Source organism: Ambystoma mexicanum, chromosome 3q (genome assembly GCF_040938575.1).
Source record: "Ambystoma mexicanum isolate Mex_15411 chromosome 3q, UKY_AmexF1_1, whole genome shotgun sequence".
NCBI classification, from domain to species: domain Eukaryota; kingdom Metazoa; phylum Chordata; class Amphibia; order Caudata; family Ambystomatidae; genus Ambystoma; species Ambystoma mexicanum.
The window spans coordinates 118,670,464-118,686,396 of NC_090926.1; the positions used below are offsets into that span (position 1 = coordinate 118,670,464).

Below are 15,933 nucleotides of genomic sequence, written 5' to 3' on the forward strand. Positions count from 1 at the left end.
AAAAAGTAGTGATTAGACCAGGGTCAGGACATTCTGTAAAAGTGGGTTCGACCTTAGTCACTAGTGTCCTTTATGCCGATGACCTGGTACTTATAGATAGACGGGTCAGAGGGATGAGAGAGAAATGTGGGGCATTATTGGAATTTGCCGAAATAAATGATCTTACGATCAACAGGAGCAAGACCAAGATGATGGTCGTTGCCAGGGGGAAAATAAATCTGGTCAAATTGGGTTTTCAAGTGGGCACATTAGGATATGTGAGTAATTATCCTTACCTGGGAATGGAGCCCTCAGCCAGAGGCACCTACTACTTGATTATTGAGGGTAGGTGACAAAAGGCTAGACAACTAACATACATTATTAACAAATTCACCAGTGAGACAGCAGGATATACATTAGAGGGCATATTGAAACTCTACAACCACTGTTTTACACCAGCAATCTTGTATGGGCTTCAAGCGCTAGCGATGGTGGTCTTGGCCTGGCTAGGGGTCTAGGAGGGTCATTTTTGGAGGAAGATACTGCGACTCCCACCAGCGACACCCATGGCGTTTATAAGATTGGAATTGGGCCTGGTATTACTTAAAGCTCCGGTGCAAACCCGACGTGGCATGCTCTATCTTACAGCTAATAGCAAATCAAAATGCCCGTTGTTGGACATGATGGGTAAAAGTTATGATGATATGCAGAGGTCTTCCAAAAAGGAAAATTATCATAAAATAAATGAGGAGTGTTTTTTGGAAATCGGCTGGTCCCTGGAATTTCAAAGGGGAACCCGGTATGAAACACTTAAACGTATGTTTGTAAATAAAATGAAAAAATACGACTCAGCCAACAACTATTCCACACTGGAAAAATTACAGAGCTATGGATCGGTGGTGGGAGTAACGCACAAATATTTACAAACTCAGTCCTACCTCCTAAGAACCCCACGCCCTCTGGTACAGGACATTAGGCTACGGCTTAGAATATGATTTGATATGACATGATATTTTATTTGTAGCACGCTCGTACACAAGTGTTTCAGAGCGCGACAAGGGAGGGGAACAGGGGAGAACAAACAATGATCTTACTAGGCCCAGTGACATTGAGAACGTGCAAGTGCATGGGAAAGGCAAAGGGGAAAAGTGCATTGGCGGGGGGGGGGAGTGGAAAGTGCGGAGAAGTGGAGAAAAGATAAAAAATTATAAATAAAATAAATAGATAATAGTGGCAATAAACAGTGGTAGCGCAGCCAGCAAGTGGCAAGTGCTGTGTTTACAGCAGCAGACTGAGTAGGACAAAATAAGTGCAGAAAAATAAGTAAATGGGGGGCTGTGAGGGTCTGTATGGGTACAGATACAGTCCCCAGTGCAAGTGGCGACCAGGAGGCAGTGCAGGAGGGTGGCAGGGTGAGCAGGTACCTGGGCCCAGGGGACAGAGGGAGGCCAGGGGCACAGTGCCAAGAGAGAGCCGATCAGCAGGGGCGAGGGGGGCGAAGGCAGAAGCAAAGAGGAAGGTCTTGAGGTGCTTTTAGATTGGCTGGGAGGCTGTTCCAGAGGGAGGCCCCAGCCGAAGATAGAGATCTACCCCCAGCTCGTTTCTTGGAGAAACAACGGACCCTGAGGGAGTTAGAGGTAGAGGAACGAAGAGCTCGAGAGGGGAGGTATTTGCGGAGGGATAGTTGAAGGTATTTTGTAAATACCTGAAGATAAATCAGCTCCCTCTACTTACTGTTCAAGGGGTTTACACTAAGATGCCTAAGGATCGACCACATTGCTGTATCTGTAAGGATCCAGACAGACTCTAGACAGCCAGACACATTATGGCGAAATCTAGTCAAATGAGCACAAGGTACATGTGTCTGCTAGCACATGCGTTAGTCGGTGTGACTCTATGAAAACAGAAGTTTTTTGGAAGTATTGTCGAAATACCGACACAGAGACAGTTCAAATCGCACTATATCGTCTTTGGTGTGACATAAAATGCAAAGCGGGCATCTAAAAGATTCAAATCAGAAGCCCAAATCGCCAGATAACTAAGGATGTGAAGTGGAGTGACGATTGTGTCCTGCGAAATGTACACTGTTGTACAATTGATGGCCTGAAATGAGAACATCCACGCATGTTGGCGTGAAGTACGATAGAAGCTAATGTTCGCATGAGAATAACGATAGTGTTGTGGAAACCTCGGCGCATGTTTATTGTTCTGCAGAAAATGATGAATTGAACCGGTGTTTATTAACCAATTGCGTATAAATATGTTATGTTTTGTAAAAAAGTTAATTATGTGAACTAAATGCTTTCCATTATTATTATTATTATTATTATTATTATTATTATTATTATTATTATAAAAGCGTTTTGCAGTGGCGCAATCCAATTAAAAAGGCTTTGTAAATCCGGCCCAATTTCGTTTCTCTTTCACGCGCACAGAAAAAAAAATACATACATGCACCCAGCATCCTCTGTTTCGTTTTTCTAGGTTTCGTAAGAATAAAAAAAACAGCCACGTAGGACCGCTTTATGACAAAAGGGAAGTCACAAAATGAAACGACCAAATGAGTAATATACGGAGGAACTGGTAGGATCGGGGACACCTCGCATCCTGCACTGTTGCAAAGGTGACTAAAAGGCGAGGTGGGGTGCCCCGGCCTGACAATACCGTGGTTCCATTTCTAAACAAAGTTGCAAACGAATTTTCAAAAAGTTTGTTTGAATGCATAGTACATTTCTATGCAAATATCAGAGGCGGCGCTTGAATGTGGCGACAAAAGATGTCTAAGCGCTTGAAGATGAGCATGATTGGGGACAGGAGCATAGGCAGAGAAAAACGCAGGACCACGCGACGTTGTCAAGGTGGGAGTGGACGCCGGGAGAGGGTCACACCTCTACCCGTCGCAACCTTGAGCGCGTTCCTAGTGACGCCCCCATAACATGACAACATTCTCACGTCTAACCTGTGATTTTAAATAGGCTTAGTGTGTGTGTGTTTGTGTGTGTGTGTGTCTAGGGGGGGGGGGCGGGGTGGTCTGTGGAGAGTGTATTTCGTCTTAAAGCTGGGCTAGGGGTAACACGTGAAATCGAGCGTCCAAGTGCATCGTGCACTTGCCAGTCTTTAAATCGTTATTCTGGAGCGGCACCTCGGAGAACTCGGGCGAATTTCTAGTTCGGGTTCGGACGGCGTGCGATCTGCAAACTGCTGCCTTCAAAACAGCCACTTGGCCGAGTCGAGAGATACGCCAAGCACAGAAAGAAGGCAAAGTTAAACACCATATAAACATTAAAATAGTCGGCATTGAGCATGTGCAATGTTCGGCGTGATCCAAAATTGACGAGATATAGCGTTTGGAAAACCAAAGGAATGAACTGATCGTGCATTACGGCGGTGATCTGGCGATACTCGTGATTGCACCCAGCTGCTCCGAAGATATTTGCAAAATAAGACTCGAAAAATCTCAAGCTAAAATATGTGCGTGCACAGTAATGCATCTATATAGGTAAGTATTTCTAAATATTATGCTATATTAAATGTACTGCACCCTACACACTGCGCGCTATAAGAAGCAAAACAAATACATGAAAAAAATGCACACGGACACACATGTAAAATGCATAATTTGTGTGTGATATATACGTACACATGCGCGTGCGTGTATGTACAACATGAATACGTGTGTACTAGGTAGTATCTGTAATATAGCAGAACATTTGGAAACGCACACATTATGTAAAGCTGCATACATGTGCATATACTGCATATGCGCGGGTGCCTGTGGGTTATACATAACTATTATTCGTACGTGTGTGCGTCACATTGATCGCACACACTGATACTCGATAGTTATTTAGTTACTACTATGGATCTGAACTCGAATGGTGGCCTACTCTTTAGCGCCTGGGTGTACAGACGGCCACGGCTCGGCGCGGGGTTGTGGGTCCTATCGTGACATTGCTGCGCGCCCTCAGGTGTCGCGCCATCGGCGGCTCAGGCGCGCCCAGCCTCGCGCTTTACTGGGGACAGCCTGGCTTTCTTCGCCCACAGTTTCCCCTCGGCAAGAGGTGAGCGCGGTGCACCCATGAATGGGTAAAAGAGCGGCCGCCACCCGTGCCGTGACGCAGCAGAGCTCGCGCCTCTTCACGCTCAGAGCCCCTGCTTCATAATGGATCCCCTGAGGAGAGAAAGCATAAGGGTGAGGGCCCGCATAGCGCCAACGGGCACCCATAGGGGTGACGACATGGAGGCATACGCGAGAGCCCAGGCACAAGGGACCCGAAACGCCCAGGAGCGGGTCGGCATCGCAATGCACGCATAGAAGCCAGGCAGACACCCATGGACACGAACGTGGACATGCGTAGGCGGGAAGCCAGCCAGTCTAATCCAGCACATGCAAGACAGGCAGAGAAGCGGATGGAAACTAAGGGGACGCGCAGAGGTGGGCGATAGAGGTCCAGGAGCAGGCAGAGAAAGCAAGCAGACAGTGCAGGGGATGCAGAGGCAAAACCTCCAAGGGGACATTGAAAGACAAGCAGACACTAAAGGCGAGATTCATGGAATGTGTTGCACGGTTCAAAGTGACTTTGCACTGATGAAAAGTGACGTTGCACTGTCGACACAAACCCTGAATCATGGAACTGTGCAAAGTGAATTTTTGCAGCGCAAAGTCAGTGCATAGTCATTTTTGCAGCACACAATTATTTTGCACGGACTTTGCATTGCAAAATACACTTTACACGGTTCCATGATTCAGGGTTTGTGTTGCCAGAGCAAAGCCACTTTGAACCATGCAAAACATTCCAAGAAGCAGGCCCTGTAAGGGAACTATAGGGGAATTCATGGGCACAGAGTGAACACATACAAAGGATATATAAACTGTAGGGGAACGCATAGCTGGACAGTCATATTGTCAAAATCCACAACATATAAGCGATTTAGGGACATTAAATCACTTTTCAGCAGTGCAAATTCACTTTGAAGAGGGCAAATATTCCACGAATCGGTTCCAAACACACATGCAATCGGAATAATAAATTTAATGAATATTGACAGTATGGATAGCTTAACAGCGTTAATATTGACAAGCCATGCGTGCATACATGCACAAAATGTGCAGCCGGAAACGGCACAGATGGGCTGCCCCACAGTACAGTTAGAAGTACAGTGTAGGTGGACCTGGTACACACACTCATTGCAGACATGTAAAGCTTAAGTGCAGCCACGTAGCCAGACGCATATGGACCAGGCGTCCATCTTGATTTAGTGCACACCCCAACGAACAGACAACTAGCATGCAGCAGAGCCGGGCGAACAGTGTATGCAGGAACACAGCAGTGACAGAACAAACCGTGCACAGACTCCACCCAGGGTACGTACACATGATCTGCAGACCTGCAGCAGAATTAGATATCACACACACACACACACACCCCACACACCCATATGCCCGTGCATCACAGCGTGACAGACTACTTGTAAAGGCATGTGCATGCAGTATGGGTTGACTATAGACTGACGGTGTAGCCCAGAGGCATTTAAACTTGTTATGCTGAGTCCCCACCTTGAGTAAAAAGATTGTTGCTGAGTAGTGTTGCCCGCCATGCCTTATCTGCTTGTACTTTCTATTGAAAGCAGTCACCGTCGTCTTTTTTTGAAGAGCCTCACGCCCTCCCCCCAAACCCTAGCCATCCTTCGTGCCCCCCTAGGCCAGTCCCACAGTTTGAAGAGCACGGGTGTAGCCGGATGCGCACCGTCCCGTGCGGCCCTTGAGGCGTGGAAGCAGAAGCACGCGGGCAGAGCGACTTACGTGGTGGAGCTCGGACAGAGATGCGCAGTGACACATGGAGGGCTACAGGACATGGACAGTGCGGCCATCTGCCTTTGCCGGCTTCTAAATAGCTTCCACCGGCCCCTGGCTCGCAAAGAGCCCCGCTTTCTCCAGCATTCTGACAGCGACGGGCTCCGAGCCCTCAGCGTCCATCTTCTGGAGAGAAGTGAGCTCTTGGCAGGGGGATTGTGTGTGCGACCATGCCCACCAGCCGCCCTCCCCCACCGCCATCCCATTTATTAGGACTTTTGTGAATTTCCCGGAGGTCATTCTGATTTAAAGGGGAAACATTATTCGCAAGTTTATGGGCCCTCTCTTCTAAGTTGTGGTTTCGGGCTCTGGGAGGCGTTGCATGAGACCCTTCGCCGTGCAGAGCCCGAGGCCTGGTCGGGAGGATGCTGTCTGCCCACTACCGGCACCGGATACCCACAGACAATGAACATGTGCCAGCCATTAGCTCTGTCTAACACCAGCGCAGCTGTACTCTCACACCAGCGCAGCTCCACCGGGTTTAATAGAATTCACTCATGCCGGACATAGTGATACTGGAAGCAGACAAACAAGTGCCCATATATCTATATATCCCCAAATCATTACCTCACATCTCCTCCCCTGCCTCACACCATACTGGGGCAACACACGGCCAGCCTTCTCACCCATCTGACCTTCCTATGACAGGTCTACAGAGAGCACATATCATCTAAAACCACATAAAATAATCTTTCCTAGCGCCAAGGCCCAACCAAGTGCCCCTAGGCGCTACCACAAAGGTATGACATAGAGCGCGACAGAGCCCATTCGCATTTGAAGCCAGATCAGATTTTATTTAGGAGCATCGCAACATTGGGACACTTGGAAACAGATACAAGGATTCCGTTAAAACCACACAGATATGTTATGTTACTGTGCATTTGTATAGCGCCTTATGTACCATTGGTATGATCTCAAAGCACTGTGGGTTGAACGCCCTCTGGGACCATAGTCCAGGTCAGTGGAGAGAGTAGGGTAGTAAATAGTGCTTGGGTGCACTTAGTATGTGTGCAGACAGTGTGGTTTACGTTGTGTGTGTGTGTTAGAATGGATTACTAACCTCTGGCCTGGGGGACAGAAGTTTAGGAGGCCACCCTAGTTTAGTGAAACAGGGAATCTTCTGGAAAAGCCAGGCCAATCATAGTAGCTTGGCAGGCGGTCAAGACTAAGTCTCAGGAGAGTTGAGAGTGAACAGAAGCCCACAATGAGCAGACACAGTAAAGATACCACAGAATACTCTTAGACAGGTGTATATCAAAAATCCATATACATTTATTTCAGACCCAAAAATCAACACAAATAAACAAACGAATAATGCAACACTTACTGCACAAGCCTTTCACTATGTAATATACATACAACTACTGCAGCCTAATGTGATAAACGGTGTAACACATCCACATCCTGTAACAGAAGGGGGGTTAACACGAATAATGCATTAGACTGTCTTCAGGATGGAAACCCTAACTTATTCAGTCCAGGCTTACGAAGTGGGGAGAGCTTTGCTCAATATACAGCAGTGCATAAAAATGCACAGTCGTGCGTAACGCAAAAACAGTACCTTTTCAAGATGCTGAGACAGTTAGGTAAGGCCCCTGAAGGGGGTAGAAGAAGTTCCAATCGCCAGGGAAGAGTCTGCCCTCGCTGAGCAGTTTCCGACTTTCGGAACAGGCCAGGAAGCATGAGCTATCCCAGCCAATTAGAAGATCCCAAGGAACCCTTGTGGTTAAAAACAAATGGATGAACCAGAGGCCACCTTTAAGTTATTCAAGTACTCACCGCCCTTTGCTCCAATCCAGACCAAACTATGTCAGCTTCATCGAGGTTGTAAATTCGACCTTTACTTTTCTGATCTAACTCTGAGGTGGGCGGGATGGGGCAGTAGTCCGTGACGGGACAGTAACAACAACTCCACCCACGAAGGGAGGAGGAAGAAAATTCCAGTGCAGCAGGACTCAGGGCACAGCAGAGAGACGGGGAAGTCACCCACAATGATTGTCACCACAATGCAGGGACTGCAAAGGCTTGCAGAGTGATTCACTCTCCTAATTCACAACTCATAAGAGCTAGGCCTATGAAATTCAATGGTAGAGTATCGACAACCAGAAGCTAGGTATTGCCAATGTTTCGAGTCCCAACTCAAAATGGTGGCGCTCCTATGCAATGTCCCGGGACTGAGCTTGTCCGTTCACTGGATGGCCCAGGAAAACATTCGAGAAGGCTCTTTTAGTGGGAAATCAGGAGATGCTGAGAGTAGTTCCGACTACTCAAAGGGGTTGAATCACCCTTGTAGGCCTTATAAGGTGGACAGCAAAGCAGGGGCCCAACGGACAGCAGCAGGCTCAGGGTGCCAAACCTTCTAGCTTGTCTCTGGTGCTTCCTCAGGTCTGCTTTAGTTGACATGATACTTAGCTCCTTCAGTAGTTCGATATGAACCACTGTAGATCAACCTGATCAACCGGGAATGGATGCAAGGCCCCTTCTCGTTATCCAAAGTCTGATGCATGATCGAATCTGGACAGCCAATAGAAGATCTGTTCCCTTGCATGCACACCAGCCTTGGTCCAATAATGGGCCATGGTGGTCCCCATGTATTCATGCACAACAGATGTCCTGGCACCAGTAGTGTGGATTGGAACCAGACAGCCCCAACCTTCTTACTGGGAACTAGCACACGTGACATGCAGGAGTCCGCGAATGATGCGGTTTTCGCAGGAGATTGCTGTCACGGTTTTATTACACAGCACACTCCAGCAAGGGACTCCTTCCCCGACAATGAATGTGGCCTACAATAAAGCACTTTTTATTTTTAATAAACCACTGGTTCTTTTACTTGAGTAGGCCTCCAACCCGTCTCACACCCAACCTCCACAAACACCCATGTCACAATGGACCAGGGATAAGGCCGGTGTGTATCAATGAGATATTTATTAATTTATTATTTAATGGAAAAGGAACATCAAACAATTTTACAGTGACTACTGTCATGGTACACAATTGCACTAATCTCTACAAACCGATTCAGTGAAGATATACTGTTACAATTATCACAATCTTTAACGGTAACACAGAAAAAGAGCAATTTTTAGAAAGAGATAACCCCAATGGTTTAGCCCTCCCCCCTGCAACACTCACCGCTTAACATTAGCTAACTTTATTCGTTTGAATGGAATGCAGTGGAAAGGTGTAAGGATAGAGAGAGAAAATCGGATTTTGAGTAAAGCCCACCACCCCAGGATGAGAGGCCTGCTAAGAAAGTGAAAACCCATTTTTGGAGCAAAATGGCAGAATCAGATTTTGATTATTACTCACACGGCTACTCACAACTGCTATGGGACAGAATGAAAGGAAATTCATATTGCTACACTTGAGGAGATAGGGAAGCTTAGAGACTACTAACCAGCACACCAGGGCAACATGGAAATAAAGTAGGAAAATTGATTTTGGAAAGAAAGCAAAGGCAAAAGGAAAAAATACAAACGGCAAATGGAAATTCGTTTTACACTGGATTTACAATGACAGGCAGGCCCGGGAAGGGGTATAGCTCAGAATAGGAAAATCGTTTTCATGGACAGATGACAGAGAGATTTGTAGGCAAAAGGGATTGCTCTCAATGGGACTATGGTTTGGGGTTTTTCAGTGGGACAGATGCAAATAGGAATTTGTGGGGTAAGGCACATAATACACAGGCAAATTCAGTTTCAGTTACAACGAGACTAATGCTTTTGAGGCAATACTTTAATTACTATAATTATTAGAGAAAGACATCAGAGACAAGGGGGTTAATTTCAAAATTTTAACCAACTTGTTCTGTGAATTTCATGGGGGAATTCATTGATTTACTTAAGAATAGGCTAAGGATTTACACAGACATTGAGAGGTTTACCAAAGGGAATATGCTAACATACACAGGCTAAACTGACTGAATTACACTAGCAATGTGAGGTTTTCAATTGGATTTTCAATAAGTGCCAATGGGGTTTCTGATGTGGGTTTCTATGGGTTTTTAATGGGTGCAATACTACAAAAAGTAAGGGCTTATGCAATTTATGGCTGGGGTTATTTGCTACTTATAAAGTAAGCCTTGATTTAGGATTCTGGAAATGCAGCTGGATCTGAGGGCCCTCTGGACAGCTAGGCAAGGGATCGGGCCTCTGCACTCTCTGTGGCATGGTTCAGCTGCCTCCTCTCTGTCCTCCTTATCCTATCTCCCCGGACTCTTGTGTGTCCTGTGACTTAGTACAGTGCCCCTTATATAGCCCAAATTACATCATTCACTTTACAATCTAGGGGGAGTACTCTATAATTACCCCTACCCCTCAGATAGGACAGCTCACCCTTCCTCACACTGCCCCTGACATGATTGGTCCAAGGGAAGAGCGCACCATCTGTCTATTGGCATTTTATTACCCTTCTTTGTTCTCTTGGACACTTTTTGACAAAAACACAGTTATGTCTCATAACTTCACATTTCGACTAGCCCCTGACATATGCATCATATATGTGGTTTGAGAGGGTCATTAGGAATTAGGTAAGCCGATCGCCAACTCCGGACGAGGTAGCATGGCCCTTTGGCATATTTCTGCCATTTTCATTAAAATGTATAATAGTTATGACTTTGCAAATGATCACATTTTCTCCTAATTTCACCTTCGATCTTTCCATCAAATGTCATACTTGTCACATCTTCCGAGCAGCCAGAAACTCGTCTTAACTGGCCATTTCAGTCCCCAAAGTCCCTGGAAAATGCACCTGGAAATTACATAAAAACATAGCATAAAACAAAATAATTTCTCATTCTAACTATTACAAAAATGCCTAAAAATTGACTCAGTCCTTTAATGTCAATTTGGAGAATCTCTGTGGGAGGGGCGCTTTATCCCCCACAGTCGATGACCAGAGATTTTGATTACCACCTTTGAAGTTGTCAGTTTGTCCTTGGTAGTGGGTGCAGGAGGAACTCACACTTCCCAGTTAAGTTTTTAGCCACACTTGCTTTCCTTGAAGTCCCTGAGTCCCTACCTTCAAGTCTGGCAGAGCAGGGAATTATACCTCCCCGAGTACATCACATGTCATTGCATGCTGATTCACTAGTAGATGCGACTTTCAGTGGAGAGCGGGGCTTTCAATTAAGAAGATGCCTGCCTGTGTCCCAAAACAGTTTTTTCCAGTATTGTGAGCCTCTTCCAAGGTGATTGAAGTCTTGCGGGTGGGAAAATAATGTACATTGCTTAGTCAACCTCCCTCCGCACAGCATTTTTCACTGACATTTCTGTGCGAGCAAAGCTATCTTTTCACAGTGGCTTTTTAAAGTCATCTCTTTATTTTTTTTACACGTGTACAAGCTGTTTCTGTGTCTGATGTTTGAACTCCTATCTTGTTTGTCACAGGATTCTTTAATTTGTCCTTTTTGAGTGAGTTGGCATTTGCTGTTGGTCCATTGACAATGAGCGGTATGTGCCCTTCCAAAGGGTTCTTTGATTTAACACTGAATAAAAGAAAAAGCCAAGCAGCTTTTCATTTGCAATGTTTTAAAGGGCAGAAGTGAAATGAAAAGCAAAAACTGTGACTGGTTGTAGGATTGCAATTCTTACCCCTCATGTGAATGAAAGTACAGTAAGGCTGTTTTTGATGCAGTGCATAACTTCATGTCATTCAAGTGGATAGCAGGGTTCAACTGCTTGCCACTCTTGTGACAGGGAAAGCAAAACACAGCTGTTTTTGGTGCAGAGTTTCAAAGCAGTTTTTCAGGTGTAGGGGTTTCTGTTTAGGGCCTGAAATCAACCCGCCCTAAATCACCCCCTGCTCTTCCATGACTTTTTGTTGGGAAGAATTAGGGCAGAGTGGGGTTTCCTTTGGCATAATTTTCCTTCATCAGGGAGTGGGCACTCCAGTAGCCTCTTTCATCTCTAGGTTGGGGGTATGGCACCCCCCTTCCTTCCTTGCTTTGGGAGCAGATCCACCAGTATCCCCTTCCATCTCTGGGTTGGGGGTATGGCACATAACCCCCTTTCTCCCTTTCCTCCCTGGTCTCTGGGGTCCTCTACAGGCTGGAATTTAAGGATGTTTGTTCTCTAATAGAAGAAAAAAAACAAGTTTCAGTACTTTTTATAGACATCTTTCGCAGAAGATTTACAAAGATATTACAACAAAAACAACTTGCAATTTTTATACATCACTTTGTCTTTTTTGCTTCATTTTTGCAATAACACCAAGATAATTACTCCCTGTTTATATATATATATATATACATATATATATATAATTCTCTCCACCCGGGTTCCAGTTTCTTACCTGTATTCTTTGGAGGACCCCTGGGCTATACCCTCACAGGGCTCTTCAATCAGCCACAAGTCCTGCTCTCTTAATTTTAGGGGAATGGTGAATTGTCGAGCCAGTCCAGGGATGGTGACCTCTTCTCCATTTTTGAACTGGAGCTGACCACAATGCTTTTTCAGGATTGTCAAAGCCCATGGGGTTACCTCCCAATGAGGACCAGACTTTGAATTAAGGAGGTCCAAATTAATTGCTAACCGATTGAGAATATCACTGCCTAAATAGAATGCAGAAGGGACATCTCACACAACCCAACAATTACGCTGTAAACTTTTATCACCAATGGAAATGTATATTATGCACCTGCTAGGCAGGATATGTTTGGAATTGGGAGTTTCCAGGCCCATTTCCCACTTACCAATCAATTTAAAGGGGTAGTGCCATCAAACATTTTATTGGCTCAAAAGATGGGCATTCATCAAAAATATATATAAAAAATATTCATTAAGAAAGTTGCTATGTAACCTTTTGAGCAAACAAGGCTCAAAGTCACAGATTTAAAGCACTAGGAGGCATCCATTTTGTGAAATGGAAGAGACTCCTGTGCTTGTGTTAATTTCTGCACTTGCGGCACTGATGAAGCTAAAGCCAGCCAGCTGTAATATACAAAAGCTACCAGCAGGTGGCTTTTGCTTCATTATTGCCGCAGAGCAGAGATTAACACAACCTGCTGCTGGTAAGTGCTTTACATTTCTTTTTTAAAAGCACTGGAAAATAAATGCTGCGGTTTTCTTTCTAACTTAGAAAGAAAACCACAGCATTTATAACTTGTATTTATGTTTGCTCTGGCTTCAGCTTTGAGTCTCCTGGGCTCCCCGACACGGGTCAGAGGAGCCCAGGGACTCAAAGCGAAAGCCGCTACAGTCAGAAATGCAACGTTGTTGTATTTGTGGTTGCCGTGTTTTCCAACCACTGCACTCACAAATACACAACGTTGTAGTTATAATTGCCGCACCTTTGCTTTTTGCCTTATATTTTACATTTTGTGTGCTTCCCTTGGCTTGGGGAGCACCGAAAATGTAAAATGAAGGTGAAGGCATCCTCCTCAGCTCATGCAGCTCTGCTCTGGCTGCAGTAAGCAAAACCTCCCACTAGGGGGCTTTGCTGCTTGTTTAGTGCTGCCAGGGCAGAGCTTAACATGAGCTGAGGAGGCTGCCTGAAATGGCAAAATGGATGCTCCCATGTAAACGCTTTGAGCCTCGTTTGCTCAAAAGTTTACACATTAACTTCCATTAAAAATATGTTTAATGCATGTTTTGGATTATTGCCCATCTTTTGGGACTATAATATTTTTGAGTGCACTATTCCTTTAAATGTGGGAATGGTCTGATCTTTTGGCAGTTTCCTGAATAACGCTTCACTGATTAAACTTTTTCCACTATTCAGGTGTACTCTGGTGAGAACAGCCCCCCACCCCTGAATTGGGAGGAACAGCTGTTCATCCTTTTTCTGAGTATCTGCCAAGCTTTGAGCTGCTTTTTCATCACTTTTTATCATGGGATGTGGGCTTTCAAATTGTGGTTCAGTATAACATTTCAGGGAATTTCCTTCCAGTGTGGAATGCCATGTGGAACTGGAAGGAAGGTTGATTTTAAGGAATGTTGAAGGGTTCCCATCACCAGTTTGTTGTAATACAGCAATCATTACAGTGATCTCAGGACTTTATTGTTCCTAAAATGGAACTCTGTGTAGTACATTGCCTTGTAGCTTGTCAGGTGTCGTGCTTCTTTAGTACAGCCACACTCATTTTTGCCTTATCCATTGAACTGCACATGTAAAATCAATATTTAGTAATTCTGAGTGCCAGTTTGCTCATTGTTCAAGGCAGCTCAATCCGATTTTTGCCTTCCATTCAGGGGTGGTAGGTCTAATTTTCAACCCGACTTTAGCATAGTATATGTGACTTTTTGCTACACCTCTCCACCCACACACAATTTGGTTTGAGGGGGTGTTGCAGGAGAAATGCTTAACTGTGGTGCCATTTAAAGCACTACCCCAAAATAAATGTTGCTTTCTTTCAATTGTGCATTATGTCTCCTGTGCTAGAAGGTTAAACTAAGTGTATTCTATCATTTTCCTGTGTAATTATCACCACACTGATGATTGCTGCCCTATATTGAATGTGTTTGATTTTTATTCAAAATTAAAATAAATAAATATTTAATTATTACACACCCGCCTGGTTCATGGTCCATTGTGACATGGGGTGTACGTTAAGGGGGTGTGAGACAGGTTGGCTGCCTTCTCAAAGTTGAATCCAAATTCATAAATCTAAAACCGTTTTGATTGTGTGCTGCATCCCTGGCCAGTATCAAGGGTCCTGGTCTGGAGTGTGACGCCTCTTTAAAATCCTTAACAGGATGCTTGTGCCGTGATTGAGGTTAGAAGTTTCACCTGTGACAGTCCAACACAGCAGACTAACCCACTGAAGGTAGTGTTACTTGTAGAGGCTAGAAAACTGTGTTACACTGTAAAGGTGCCATCAAAAAACATGTACCCTAGATATCAGGCCTGTGTCTCAAAATAAAACAAAATGTAACCCTAAACTAGGCAGAAGCAGGGTAGAGATGTTGTCCTTGCATAGATAACCAAAGGAAGAACACTCTTCCTAATGTGCACCGTGGAAATTAATATGGCTAGGCAGTACCTTCTGTCCAAATTGTTCATTAGAGCGGAATGGGCAGAACAAAAACAGGAGGCCTGGCTCTCTAGTATGATGCACTAGGTGACCTCTATAAGTATGGATGTGTGGCAGGACAGTGGCCTGTCACATCAAGCCCTGACTGAGTTCTATATGACTTAGAACATCAAATATGACCAAATCAAAATGGTCCAACTTACTGCGTACATGTACCTCCACATGACAGTCATGGAAGAAAGGTACCAAGAAAGTATAACCTCTGTGCAAAATCAGTCTGAGCCTTTAAATCAAACACACAGTTAGTTAAGGCAGGTAGAGGAGAAAATGTGAGAGTCAAAATTCTGAGTTAGAATTCGGAAAGCTCATCAAGCAGCTCAAGGAGGAGTTGGCAGTACAACAACAAAATAATTCTGAGCAGTCCCAATTGTCTATATTAAAAGTAAAGTGCCAAGAAAGGGTTGATTCCCTGAAAGAGAGCCAACTAAAAGTGACCCAACAAGTAACATACACTAGAATGTGCTTAGAGGACAGGTGCACTCTTCAGAAGCAAATTAAGCATCTGGAAGAGGAGAATAATAGGTTAATAATTAAAGAAGTCCATTCCCAAACAGAATTTGCCCAGGAACGCCAGAATGTAGGTGCTATAAAACAACATAGAGATAACTTTAGTGAACAGAATTGTACACTATATAAGGAAAAAGATGAAAACAGACCCACAGAGAAGTGAGTCATGTTTTCAGGAACTGACTAACCTAAAAGTAGAGAATGAAAAATTAATGAGGCACATAAGGCAAATAGAACATGATCTAGAGCAGACAATACAGACAGAAAATGTTCAGAGTGAGAAGATGTATCTCCTACAACAGAAATGGTCTGAGTACTCCCATACAATACAAGAGGCCAAGAAAGAAAAAGAGGCCCTTGGTGATGAGAACAGGGAACTCCAGAGCCAAGTAGTGGCACAAGGGAAGGTCATAGAGGTCAGCCAACCCCTGATAGCAGAGCACAAGGCTCAGGCCTTTGCATACTATCAATAAATACGGGCTGAGAAAGAGAAATTTGGGAGGTTAGAAAAAGAGTATGCTAGGTTAAATAAGGACTTGAGGAACCCGAATAGTTAGAG

The 15,933-nt window shown here is 44.7% G+C and overlaps 1 protein-coding gene across 3 annotated transcripts in view; it reads right to left on the minus strand.

The window, feature by feature from the left end:
- Nucleotides 1-5,969, minus strand: part of LOC138582199 (uncharacterized) — a 317,260-nt gene extending 311,291 nt beyond the window's left edge. For all 3 annotated transcript variants that reach the window (XR_011304973.1, XR_011304972.1, XM_069653274.1), the window contains exon 1: nt 5,783-5,969. The gene's annotated coding sequence lies outside the window, so the exon portion shown is untranslated. The remainder of the gene's footprint in view (nt 1-5,782) is intronic.
- Between the last annotated feature and the right edge of the window lie 9,964 nt (nt 5,970-15,933).